Here is a 14,855-nt window from a genome sequence, read left to right on the forward strand (position 1 = left end):
GGGAGATGTGACACACCCAATTGTAGGGGTGGCTTTTTAATTAGATGGGGATGTGACTCCATCCATTCACGTGGTTCTTGATTACTTGATTTACTGTAGGTTTTTAAAAGAGGAAATATTTTGGAGGAACTTCAGATATGAATGCAGACACAGTCATTTGGAGATGTAGATACTTGGAGAACAGTTGCTTCAGAACCAACACAGAAAGAGATCTTTGGAGATGCAAAAATAAAACACTCCCAGGGAAGCCATTTGAAATGAGAAGCTAGAAAAGAAAGCTAGCAGACATCACCATATACCTTCCCAGCTGACAGAGATCATTTCTTTTAATGATCAGATTAAAAGAAAATGTTTTTTTCTGGGGTGCATGAAAGTTCCAAACCAGCACATATGGGCTCTCAGTAAATTTTCTGCCTGCTTACTCTATGCTGTGCTGTTCCCTTGAAGTCTCTCTTGTGGCATGACTAAGAACCTGGAAGTTGATATTGAGCAATAACCTCACATATCACAGAAAAGTATTTGATAATGCTCTCCAGAAAAAATGAAGAAGTAAAGCAAGGGAAAAGAAGTCATGGAATAGATCCAAGTCAGAAACATTGGGAAATCCCAGAATGTCAGTTGCTTAGTAAGTGCAAGACTGGAAAGATGGAATATTTTGGAAGATAGTTGGGTTTCTCTCTTTCTCTCTCTCTTCTTAATCAAAGATAATATAAAGAAAAAAGGCATTTGAAAACCCTAAGAAAAACAAAAAAGTTGCATACAAAATTTGGAAACACTTTGTGATGGTTAATTTCATGTGTCAATTTGGCCAAATTATGGTGGCCAATTGTTTCTTCAGGCAAGCACTGGCCTGGTTGCTACTGGGAGAACATTTAGTGGACTTAAGTTGACTGCATCTATGGCTGATTACATCTACCATCAACTGAGGAGACAGCCCTCAATAATGGAAGCCATCTCATCCAATCAGTTGAAAGCTTTAAAAGAAGTGATTACTTCAGCAGTCAGAAGAGAGAATTTCCATCTGTACTTCAATGAGTGAGCTTCACTTGGAGAATTCATGGAGGATCTTCAAAGTTTTCCAGTTTTTAGCCTGTCCTATGGAATTTGGACTCATGCATCTCCATGGGTTTTATAGAAATGTCACAGTATTTAAGATATCTCCTGTTGGTTCTGTTTCCCTAGAGAACCCTGACTAATACAGCTTAAGTACTGGGAGTGGTTCTTAAGCATCAAAATCTTAAGTATGAGATTTTTTAATTAGTTCTGGGATGTTTGGAATTGGCTCTTTGATTAGATTTAAAGGCTCTAATGACTACTTCCAATAATCAAGATGGAACTGATAGTCCATGCTGTGAGTGGGCAACAGAGATAGGTAAAATATCACCACTGGATATGGCTACTCAAAAGCTTATATGAGGCAAGGCTGTCTGTGAGAGTTTTTGACACCTTAACAGAATTTTGTGGAGTTAAAAGGCTGTTTAAATGATGTTGTCTAGTTGTTCCTAAATACACTGGAAATATAAAAAAAAGGGATGAGCTTATAAAAGAAAGGGATGAGCTGAAGACTTCAAACTTGCAATTTAAGTACCACATTGAAGATATGAAAGTTTCTGTGTGTGCCCTGAAAGAATATCATATTTTGTGTAGCTACAGACTTGAGATTTCTGAAAACCAGACCCAGAGTCTCATTGTGTGAGTGTCTTGCTATGTAAACTAAATTCCCAGCCTTGCAGGGTGTCTGCTGCACAAGTGAGAGCATGGATTGTAAAGTAGTAGGATACTGAAAGTTGAAATTGTGCATATGGGTTGATACTGATGGGGGTGGGGATATTGAAGCCCTAGATTTAGCTGAGTCTTTGCCAGATAAACTTGTAATGGTCTGCCCTGAGGAAACAGCCTCCCTATAACCAGTCTGCTCTGAGGAATCTGTTATTCAGCCTCCACCTGAAGAGAATATACTTTGCTATGCCTGATAAACTTGTAACCACTTCTCGGAAATTAGCCCTCATTCCTCTGTCTGAAGAGATGAATCCTGTTTTACCTGATGAAATTGCAATAGAATGCTCTGAAGTAACTGGTTTGAAAGTCAGGTCTAATTCTTCTCCTGACCCACCTCCACCATCCCTCTTTTCCTCCAAACCTAAAACAGGAGTCCCAACAGTCCTAAAAAGGTGAGGTACAAAGTGTGACCCGGGAGAAAGTGTGCTATACTCCAAAAGAACTGCATGAGTTTTCCAATTTATGTAAACAAATCAGGGGAATATGTGTGGGAATGGATGTTAAGGGTGTGGGATAAAGGTGGAGGGACTATAAAGTTGGATCAGGCTGAATTTATTGATATGGGCCCACTATACAGAGATTCTGTATTCAGTGTTACGGCTCACATGGTTATAAAGGGCTCTCACCATTTGTTCAGGTGGTTGGCTGAAACATGGACCAAAAAGTGACTTACATTACCTGAGGCTAAAATGCCAGAACTGCCCTGGTATAATGTAGATGAAGGGATCAAATGCTTAGAAAGAATGGAGTGTCAGAGAGGATTTATCATATAAGACGTGTTCACATGCCCTAAGAATGTAGAAAGGACACATCTTTCAGAACTGGGAGGAATACATTTGTGATACTAACTTCATCTTCCACGAAGAGCTCTGTGATTGCTCTTCTCTTGGATCAGATACTTCTGTGGGAACAGCAGTCACTGAAGCAGGATCTTTAAACACAATGGTGATGACCAGATCCCAGGTTGGCAGATGCCAAGTGGCAGCACTTAATTGCCAAAGACAAGGTGGAAGCAGCTACCATAATGGACAGGAGACTCAAGGTAGCAATTAAAATAGTCTGACTTTCACACACCTATCGCATAGTAGATCATATGGTACCTAGATGGGTAGGCTACTAAATTATTACTTGATCTGTATAAGCAGAAGGGTTCTAGGTCAAGTGAAAAAAGTCTAACTTGAATTACAGAGAGTCAACAACACCTTACTTCCCAGACTTGAGACAGTTTACAAACCCAGAGCCCTAAGGGGAAAAGCTTTGTCCCTTGGGGAAGGACCCTCTTACACTGCCAAAAATTTACACTGTTAATCTTCCTCCCAGCCTTCCCCCAAAAAACCAAAGATGGAACTGTGCATTGGAGAAAAGGAATAGATCAGGCATTTTGAGGATTAGTAGACACTGGCTCAGAAGTGATATTAATTCCAGGAGACCCAAAACATCACTCTGGTCCACCATTAAAAGTAAGGGCTTATGGAGGTCAGGTGACCAATAGAGTTATAGCTCAGGTTCATCTCACAGTGGGTCTTGTTGGTCCCAGACCCATTCTGTGGTTATATCCCCGGTTCTAGAATGCATAATTGGAATTGACATACTCAGCAACTGGCAGAATCCCCACATCATGGGGTGCAGGGTTCTTATGGTAGGAAAGGCCAAGTTGGAACCACTAGAACTGCCCTTAACTAGCAAAATAGTAGATCAAAAGTGTTCTAGTTTGCTAGCTGCTGGAATGCAATATACCAGAAACAGAGTGGCTTTTAAAACGGGGAATTTAATAAGTTGCTAGTTTACATTTCTAAGGTCGCTAAAATTTCCCAATTAAAACAAGTCTATAGGAATGTCCAATCAAAGGCATCCAGGGAAAGATACCTTGGTTCAAGAAGGCCGATGAAGTTCAGAGTTTCTTTCAAGTGGAAGGTCACATGGCAAACACAGAGTTTCTCTCTCATCTGGAAAGACACATGGTGAACGCAGTTAGGGTTTCTCTCTCTGCTGGAAGGCACATGGCAAACATGGCATTATCTTCTAGTTTCCTCTCCTGGCTTCCCGTTTCATTAAGCTCCCTGGGAGGCATTTTCCTTCTTCATCTCCAAAGGTCGCTGGCTAATGGACTCTGCTTCTCATGGCTGCATTGTTCTGCTCTCTCAGAATCTCTTTCATTTTCCAAAATGTTTCCTCTTTTATAGGATTCCAGTAAACTAATCAAGACCCATCCAAATGGGCAGAGACACGCCTCCACTTAATCCAGTTTAACAACCGCTCTTGTAACAATCACATCTCCAGAGAGATGCTCTAATTACAGTTTCAAACATACAATACTGAATAGGGATTAGAAGAAATGCTGCCTTTACAAAATGGGATTAGGATTAAAACATGGCTTTTCTTGGGTATATACATCATTTCAAACCAGCACAAAAAGCAATACTGGATTCCTGGAGGAATTGCAGAGATTAGTGCCGTGGAGCCCAGATCCCAGCCCTCCCTTTCATATTGACAATAAATTACTGCACATAGTCACCTCAATGATTGGGACAGAATCACTTTAAAGGTCATCATTTCTCCTCAGAGAGTGGGGGGAGAATGTACAGATGGTATTGTAAACAGAGCATTAAAACTCCCCTCTCTTGATCACTGTTGATAACCTCCAAACCACTGTGTCATGAGACCTTGCTGAAACTCTGTTCTCATGTCTTTGTACTAAACGCTTATAAGCACTAACACTCTTCTGCCTCTTTTCAAAGCACTCACTTCCACTTCCTGACTGGCTGACACTGGAAATAATCTTCTCCTTTTTGTAAGTCCCAATAAAATTCATGTCTAACACCATGCCTGACATGTACTTTGTTAAGGCTTCCCAATCCATGCCCTCCAGGAGCTGGGTTGGAAAAGGTAGTGATTCCCACCACATCCCCATTTGACTTTCCTATTTGTCCCGTACAGAAAACAGATGGATCTTTGAGGATGACAGTAGATTATCATAAACTTAACCAGATGGGGATTGTAGCTTGAGCAAATCTACATATCTCCTGCTACCTGGTATGCAACTACTGATCTGGAAAATGCTTTTTTCCCAATTGCTCTTAGTAAAGACCACCAGAACCAGTTTGCTTTCAGCTGGCAAGGCCAGCAAAATACCTTCACTGCCATACCTCAGGGGTTTATCAACTCTCCAGCCCTCTGTCATAATCTAGTCTACAAGGAACTTGATTATCTCTCCCTCCCATAAGACATACTGATCCGTTATATCAATGATAGTCTGTTGATTGGATCTAGTGAGCAAGACATAGTAACTACTCTAGTCTTATTGGAAAGCCATCTGCATGTCAGAGGATGGGAGATAAATCCAACAAAAATACAGAGACCTTCCACATCAGTGAAATTTCTACACATACAGCAGTGTGGAGCATGTCAAGATAACCCTCTAAGGTGAAGGGTACGCTGCTGCATCTGACCCTATGACCGCAATGCCTAGAAGGCTTCTTTGGATTTTGGAGACAGCATATTTCTTATCTGGATGTGCTACTCTGGCCCATTTACAAAGTGACCAGAAAAGCTGTTAGTTTTTACTGTGAACTGGAAGAAGAGGAGGCTTTGCGACATGTCCAGTTGCTCTGCCACTTGGGCCATATGATCCAGCAGATCTAATGGTGCTGGAAGTGTCAGTGGCAAATAGGGATGTTGTCAGGACCCTTTGGCAGGCCCCTATAGGAGAATCACAAAGCAAGCCCTTGAGATTTTGGAGCAAAGCTTTGATAGTCTCTGCAGATAACTACTCTCTTTTTGAGAAGCAACTTTTGCCCTGCTACTGGGCCTTAGAAGAGAATGCTTAACCATGGGCCACCAAGTTACCATGAGACTTGAGCTGCCTATCATGAACTGGGTATTGTCTGACCCACCAAGCCATAAAGTTGAGCATGCACAGCAGCATTTCATCATAAAATGGAAATGATATATATGAGATAGGACTTGAGCAGGTCCTGAAAGCAGAAGTAAGTTAGGAGGAAGTGGCCCAAATGACCCCCAACTTTGCCACATCACCTTCTCTCCCAGTCCACAGCTATGGCCTCTTGGAAAGTTCCTTATAATCAATTGACTGAGGAAAAAGAAACTCGAGCCTGGTTCACACATGATTCTGCATGATATGCAGGTACCACCCAAAAGTGGACAGCTTGCAGCACTACAGCCCCTCTCTGAGATGTCCCTGAAGGACAGTGGTGACAGGAAATCTTCCTAGTGGAAAGAACTTCAAGCAGTGCACCTGATTGTTCATTTTGCTCAGAAGGAGAACTGACCAGAGGTGCGTTTTTATGCTGACTCATGGGCTGTTGCTAATAGTTTGGCTGGATGGTTAGGGACTTGGAAAGAGAATTATTGAAAAATTGATGACCTAGAAGTCTGGGGAAGAGGTATGTGGGTAGACTTTTATGAGTAGGCAAAAAACATGAAGACATTTGTGTTCCATGTGAATGCTCACCAGAGGGTGACTTCAGCAGAGGAAATCAAGTGGGTAAGATGAGCTGTTCTGTAGATACAAGTCATCCTCTTTTCCCAGACACACCTGTCATTGCCCAATGGTCTCATGAAGAAAGTGGGCATAGTGGTAGGGATAGAGGTTATGCATGGGCTCAGCAACATGAATTTCCATTCATCAAGGCTGACCTGGCTATAGCCACTGCTCAGTGCCCAATCTGCCAAGAACAGAGACCCACACTCATCCCCCAATATGGCACCATTTCCCAAGGTGATTAGCCTGCTACCTGGTAGCAGGTTGATTACATTGGGCCACTCCCATCATGGAAGGGGCAGTAATTCATCCTAACTTGAATAGGCACATACTACAGATATGGGTTTGCTTTACCTACATGCAATGCCTCTGTCAAAACTACCATCTGTGGACTTACGGAATGCCTTATCCACTGTCATAGTATTCTACACAGCATTACTTCTCAGCATAGAACCCACTTCACAACAAACGAAGTGCAGGAATGGGCACATGCTAATGAAATATGGTATAGTTTTACCATACTCCCCATCATCCAGAGGCAGCTGGGTTGATAGATTGGTGGAATAGCCTTTTGAAAACTTAATTACAGTGTCAACTGGGTGGATACCTTGCAGGGTTGGAGCAATGCTCTGAATCAGCATCCACTCTATGGTTGTGTTTCTCCCATGGCCAAGATTCACAGGTCTAGGAATCAAAAGGTGATTTTGATTTCTAGTGATCCACAAGAAAAATTTTTGCTTCCTGACCCTGCAACCTTAAGTTTTGCTGGTCTACAGGTCTTAGTTCCAAAAGCAGGAGTGGTCCTACTAGGAGACACAACAATGATTCCATTGAGGGTAGGCAATTGTGGCGCAGTGGCAGAGTTCTCGTCTGCCCTGCTGGAGACCCAGGTTCAATTCCCGGTGCCTGCCCATGCAAAACAAAACAATACAAAAAACCAACAATAACTCCACTGAACTGGAAGTATGATGTTATCTGGCTACTTTGGGCTTCCTATACCTCTGAATCAACAGGTGAGAAAGGGGATTACTGTACTGGCTAGGGGTGATCCTGACTATCAAGGAGCAACAGGAGGTACACAACTACAATGGAGGTAAAGAGTTTTCCTGGAATACAGGAGATCCCTTAGGGTGTCTCTTAGTATTACCATGCCCTGTGATTAAAGTCAGTGGAAAAATACAACAACCCAATCCAGGCAGGACTACCAATGGCCCAGAAACTTCAGGAATGAAGGTCTGGATCACCCCACCAGGCAAAGAACCCCAGGTAGTTGAAGAACTTGCTGAGGGTAAAGGGAACACAGAATGGGTAGAAGAAGATAGTGATAAATATGAACTACAACCACATAAACAGCTACAGAATCAAGGACTGTGATGGTATAGATATTTCCTCCTTGTTTTGCTATGAGTATGTTTGCATTTCTACATAAAGCAAATATCTTGTTTTTTTCTTATCATAATGATGTAAGTTGTATTGTTCATGTTATAGCATTTAAATTATAAGATTCCAAGTTTAAGAGTGAATGCTACCTAAGGGCTTATACCCTATTCTGGAGAGATTTAGGTGTTTCTGGTTGTATGCAGGACACATGAGTATTATTAGGTGAAACATATGCCTGTTATTGTATTCTATTCAGAGATTAAGTATGGTTTAAGGTGATGTGCATAGCTTCCAAGTTAACAAGGGGTGAACTGTAATGGTTAAGTTCAAGTGTCAACTTGGCCTGGTATGGTGCCTAGTTGCTTGATGAAGCAAGCACTGGCCTGATTGTTACTGTGAGAACAATTTCATGGACTTAAATTATCAGTTAAGTTGATTGCATTATGGCTGATTACATCTACAGTCAACTGGGAGACTGCCTTAAAAAATGAGAGCCATCTCATCCAATCAGTTGAAGGCTTTAAAGGGAGAAGTGATGACTAGAGCAGTCAGAAGAGAGAATTTCCAACACTACTTCAGCCAGCCAGCTTCATCTGGAGAATTCATTAAGGACCTTCATTGTGAGTTCCCAATTTGCAGGCTAGCCTATGGAATTTGGACTTGCGCATCCCCACAGTTGCACGAGGCAATTCTTATAAAAATCTCACAGTGTTTGCAGATATCTTCTGTCAGTTCTATTTCCCTAGAGAACCCTGACTAATACACAATGGTTATAGATTTTCAACTTTTAGAATCAACCATTGAATTTTGCCATTGAATAGAATAAATGTAAATGTTATTAAGCCCATCAATTATTGAAATCTGCAAAAGTAAATTTAGAGATGAAATCATGGAATAAGAAATATAAAAGAAACAGTGAAAGCAATTATATTTTATGAGTTAGAGAACCAGGACATTCTGTTCACATCTGAAGGAACAGGAAATAAACGTGCAAAATATTTACTTACTTGATTTTTTTTTAAAATATATATATGTATCACTGAATACGACAAGATGCATATAGTAATCTCTAGAGCAACCTCTAAGGAAATTATAGCAAAAAATATAGGAAAAATCAAAGAGTGATAGCACACTAGAAAATACTGACTTTATACAAAAAGTGGTAAAAGAGGGACAAAAACCAAAAATATGAGACAAAACAAATAGCAATATAGCAATGAAAATCCAACCATATCAATAGTAAGATTAAATATGAAGAATCAAATATTTCAAAAGTCAGAGATATTTTGACTGCATTAATAAAACTACATGCTTGTTGAAAGTAAAAGGATGGACAAAGAAACACCATGAAAACAGTAACTATAATAAAGATGGAGAGATTAGACTAATATCAGACAAAACAGGGTTTAAGATAAAATATGTTAGTAGAGACCAACACACTTTATAGTGCTCAAAGGGCCAATTCCTCAGGAAGACACAACAGCTATAAACAAATACAAATACAAGCCTACTAACAGAACCCCAAAACACAAGAAGCAAAAACTGACAGAAATAAAGGGAAAAATAGACAATCCAAACATCATAGTTGGAGAGTCAATACCCACACATACCAATGGGCTGAATATCTAGACAGAAAATCAGCAGTAGTTTATAGAAGAGTTGGACAGTGCTGTCAAACAACTTAAGAGACTTCTATATCACACCACACCCAAGGATAGCAGAGCACTGGTTCTTTTTATCTGTGCATGGGACATTCTCCAGGATAGGCCATATATATGCTAGAGCAGAAAATAAGTCTCAACCAGTTTAAAGGGTTGAAATCACAAACACAGAATGTTCTCTGTCCACAATCAAATTAAATTCAAAATCAACAGAAGAAAATGAGGGAAACCCATAAATATTTGAAAATTAATGCTTCTAAATAACCAATAGGTCAAAGAAGAAATCACCAAGGGAATTAGAAAATATTTGAGCTAAATGAAAATAAAAATACAAGTATTAAAATTTGGAGTGGTTCGGGGACAGAATCCCCGGGAGTGTGGAGCTGGTACATTCAGGCATCTTGTACCATCACCTGGCCCATGGCTTGAGCTGCTAGCCCTGGATGTTCTGTAGCATGGTGGTTGTTGACAGACCCAGGAAGCCTGAGCAGCATTTGCCCCAAGCCCCTGTGGGTTCTGGGGCATCCTGAGACCTCCAGGTCAAAGCCAAACAAGGACCAAAAGCAGAAGCAGCAAGAAGCAGCAAGGGCTCTCAGTGCCCTTGTAGAAACCATACCCCCCACCCTGCAGCCCTTCCCTGCCCACAAGGGGCCATTTGATGCCACACCTGCCAAAATAGCCATGTTCCTGCTCGCCATCCCCCCCCCCAAACAGCCCCCTTTTGTGTCACCTCACCAGACCTAGGTTACCTATCCATGCCCCAGGTGCCCAGAGAGGGCATCAAGCCCTCACAGATGGTGGCCAGTGCTTTTTGCTTGCTAACCAGCTCCAGCTCCAGCCTGCCATACTGCTTGGGAAAACTGGGGCCTTCCTGTGCCCTGCTACACTCAATGCCACTGTGAGTCAGGCATGCCCTGCCCAAGCAGAGTCCCCTAGTTCCCTCAGCCAGCACCCACCCAGGCCCCTGAGCTGGACCCTCCTGAGGCCCAGTGAGTGGCTTTAGAAGGCAAACCTGTCACAGAGAAGCTGAGTTAGTTTGCAAGCTGTTGGAATGCAATATGCCAGAACTGGAACAGCTTTAAAAAAGGGGAATTTAGGGTGGGCGATGGTGGTGCAGTGGCAGAGTTCTCGCCTGCCATGCTAGAGACCCAGGTTCAATTCCTGGTGCCTACCCATGTGTATTAGTTAGGGTTCTCTAGAGAAACAGAATCAACAGAGAACCCTCACAAATATAAAATGTATAAAAGCATCTCACATGATCGCGGGAATGCAGAGTCCAAAATCCGCAGGGCAGGCTGTGAAGCTGATGACTCTGATGGAGGGTCTGGATGAACTCCACAGGAGAGGTTCACCAGCCGAAGCAGGAATAGCGCCAGTCTCTTCTGAATCCTCCTTAAAAGGCTTCCGTGATTAGATTAAGCATCACTTATTGCAGAAGACACTCCCCTTTGGCTGATTACAAATGGAATCAGCTGTGGATGCAGCTGATGTGATCATGATCTAACTCTATGAAATGTCACCATTGCAACAGACAGGCTAGCACTTGCCCAAACATTCAAACAGGTACCACAACTTGGTCAAGTTGACAAATGAACCTGACCATGACAGTCCACCCCTTGTCAACTTGGCACCTATATATATCACCTTAAACCATACCCAATTTCCAAATAAAAACAATAAAACACACATTTTTTCCTTTACCTAACAATACTCAACTGTCCTGCATACAACTGGAAAAACATTAAATCTCTCCAGAATAGGGCACAAATCCTTGGGCAACATTCATTCTTAAACTTGATATCTTACAACTTAAATAGTATGACATGAACAAAACAGCATTACAGTCCTTGTTTCTGTACCTGATCACATGGTCGAAGTTCATATTTATCACTACATTCTTCCACTACCCATTCCATGTTCCCTTTATTCTCAGCAAGCACTTCAGCTGGCTGTGGTTCTTTGCCTGGTGGGGTGACCCACACCTTCATTCCTGAAGTTGCAGAGCCATTGGTAGTCCTGCCTGGATTGGGTTGTTGCAGTTTTCCATTGATTTTAATTACAGGGAAGGGCATGGTAGTACTAAAAGACGCCCTAGGGGATCTCCTATATTCCAAGAAAACTCTTTACCTCCATTATGTAGTTGCAGTCCTATTTCTTCCTGATATGGTCAATCACTCCAGACAATAATGTAATCCCCTTCTTGGCTTGTTGATCCAGTGGCATGGCATAAGTAGCCCAAAGTGACCAGGTGGCAGTCTTAACATCCAGTTCAGTGGAATCGTTTCTCCTGGAGGAAGCCTTCCCCGTTTTGGAACTAAAACCAGTAGACCAGCAGAGCTCAGGGTCACAGGGACAGGAAGCAAAAATTTTCCTTGTGGATCACTAGGGGTAATAGTGGTACCACTCAAATTTCCACCCCTTGGTTCCTGGACCTGTGGACACTGGCTATGGGAGAAACAGCACCATACAGCGGACACTGATTCAGAGCATATACAGCTTCCTGGAGAACATTACCCCAGTCTTTCAAAGTATTGTCACCTAGTTGGCACTGTAATTGAGTTTTCAAAAGGCCATTCCACCGTTCTATCAATCCAGCAGCTTCTGGATGACGGGGTACATGGTAAGACCAGAGAATTCCATGAGCATGTGCCCATTCCTGCACTTCATTTGCTGTGAAGTGTGTTCCTTAATCAGAAGCAATGCTATGTGGAGTACCATGATGATGGATAAGGCATTCTGTAAGCCCACAGATGGTAGTTTTAGCAGAAGCATTGCGTGCAGAGAAAGCAAACCCATACCCAGAGTATGTGTCTACTCCAGTTAGAACAAATCGCTGCCCCTTCCATGAAGGGAGTGGTCCAATATAATCAACCTGCCACCATGTGTCTGGCTGGTCACCTCGGGGAATGGTGCCATAGCAGGGGCTGAGTGTGGGTCTCTGCTGCAGGCAGATTGGGCACTCAGCAGTGGCTATATTCAGGTCAGCCTTGGTGAGTGGAAGCCCATGTTGCTGAGCCCATGCATTACCTCCATCCCTACCACCGTGACCACTTTCTTCATGAGCCCATTGGGCAATGACAAGAGTTGCTGGGGAAAGGGGCTGATTGGTATCCACAGAAAGGGTCATCTTATTCACTCGATTATTAAAACCTCCCTCTGCTGAAGTCACCCTCTGGTGTGCATTCACATAGGACACAAATATCTTCATGTTTTAAGCCCACTCAGAAAGGTCTATCCACATACTTCTTCCCCAGACTTCTTTCTCACCAATTTTCCAATTACGGTCTTTCCAAATCCCTGATGATCCAGCCAAACCATTAGCAACAGCCCATGAGTCAGTATACAAATGCACCTCTGGCCAGTTTTCCTTCCAAGCAAAATGAACAACCAGGTGCACTGCTCGAAGTTCTGCCCACTGGGAGGATTTCCCCTCACCACTGTCCTTCAAGGACACCTCAGAAAAGGGTTGTAATGCTGCAACTGCCCACTTTCGCGTCATACCTGCATATCATGCTGAACCATCTGTAAACCAGGCCCGAGTTTTCTCTTCCTCAGTCAATTCACTATAAGGAACTCCCCAAGAGGCCATAGCTCTGGTCTGGGAAAGAGAAGGTAATGTGGCAGGCATGGAGACCATGGGCATTTGGGCCACTTCTTCATGTAACTTACTTGTGCCTTCAGGACCTGCTCTGGCTCTATCTCGTATGTACCATTTCCATTTTACAATAGAGTGCTGCTGCGCATGCCCAACTTTATGGCTCGGTGGGTCAGACAACACCCAGCTCATGATAGGCAACTCAGGTCTCATGGTAACTTGGTGGCCCATGGTTAAGTGTTCAGTCTCTACTAAGGCACAGTAGCAGGCCAAAAGCTGTTTCTCAAAAGGGGAGTAGTTATCTGCAGCAGATGGTAAGGCTTTGCTCCCAAATCCTAAGGGTCTGCATTGTGATTCTCCTATAGGGGACTGCCAAAGGCTCCAGACAGCATCTCTATTTGTCACTGACACTTCCAGCACCATTGGATCTGCTGGATCACATGGCCCAAGTGGCAGAGCAGCTTGTACAGCAGCCTGGACCTGTCACAGTGCCTCCTCTTGTTCAAGTCTCCACTCAAAACTAGCAGCTTTTCTGGTCACTCGATAAACGAGCCAGAGTAGCACACCCAAATGAGGAATATGTTGTTGCCCAAATCCAAAAAGACCAACTAGGCATTGTGCCTCTTTTTTGGCCATAGGAGGGGCCAGATGCAGCAACTTATCCTTCATTTTAGAAGGGATATCTCAACATGCCCCATACCACTGGACACCTAGAAATTTTACTGAGGTGAAAGGCCCCTGTATTTTTGTTGGATTTATCTCCCATCCTCTGACACGCAAATGCCTTACCAGTAAATCTAGAGTAGTTGTTACTTCTTGCTCACTAGGTCCAATCAACATGATATCATCAATATAATGGACCAGTGTGATGTCTTGTGGGAGGCAGAAATGATCAAGGTCTTTGCGAACAAGATTATGGCATAGGGCTGGAGAATTGATATACCCCTGAGGTAGGACAGTGAAAGTATATTGCTGACCTTGCCAGCTGAAAGTAAACTGTTTCTGGTGGTCCTTACTAATAGCTATTGAGAAAAAAGCATTTGCCAGATCAATAGCTGCATACCAGGTACCAGGGGATGTACTGATTTGCTCAAGCAATGATACCACATCTGGAACAACAGCTGCAATTGGAGTTACCACCTGGTTGAGCTTACAATAATCCACTTACTTGTAACTTACTTGTGCCTTCAGGACCTTCTCTGGCTCTATCTCGTATGTACCATTTCCATTTTACAATAGAGTGCTGCTGCACATGCCCAACTTTATGGCTAGGTGGGTCAGACAACACCCAGCTCATGATAGGCAACTCAGGTCTCATGGTAACTTGGTGGCCCATGGTTAAGTGTTCATCCTCCAAGACCCATCTGTTTTCTGCACAGTCCAAGTAGGAAAGTTGAATGGGGATGTGGTGGGAATCACCACCCCTGCATCCTTCAAGTCCTTAAGAGTGGCAGTAATCTCTGCAATCACTCCAGGAATCCAGTATTGCTTCTGATTTACTATTTTGCTCAGTAGGGGCAGTTCTAGTGGCTTCCACTTGGCCTTTCCCACCATAATAGCCCTCACTGCACGAGTTAGAGAGCCAATGTGGGGATTCTGCCAGTTGCTCAGAATGTCTATACCAATTATACATTCTGGAACTGGGGAAATAACTACAGAATGGGACCGGGGGCCCACTGAACCCACTGTGAGACAGACCTGAGCTAAAACTCCATTGATCACCTGGCCTCCATAAGCTCCCACTCTGACTGGTGGACCAGAGTGATGTGTTGGGTCCCCTGCAATTAATGTCACTTCTGAACCAGTGTCTAATAATCCCTCAAATATCTGAACATTTCCTTTTTCCCAGTGCACAGTTACCCTGGTAAAAGGCCGTTGGTCTCCTTGGGGAAGGCTTGGAGGAAGATTAACAGTATAAATTTGTGGTAGTGTAACAGGG

This window comes from Tamandua tetradactyla, chromosome 7 (genome assembly GCF_023851605.1).
Source record: "Tamandua tetradactyla isolate mTamTet1 chromosome 7, mTamTet1.pri, whole genome shotgun sequence".
Lineage (NCBI taxonomy): Eukaryota > Metazoa > Chordata > Mammalia > Pilosa > Myrmecophagidae > Tamandua > Tamandua tetradactyla.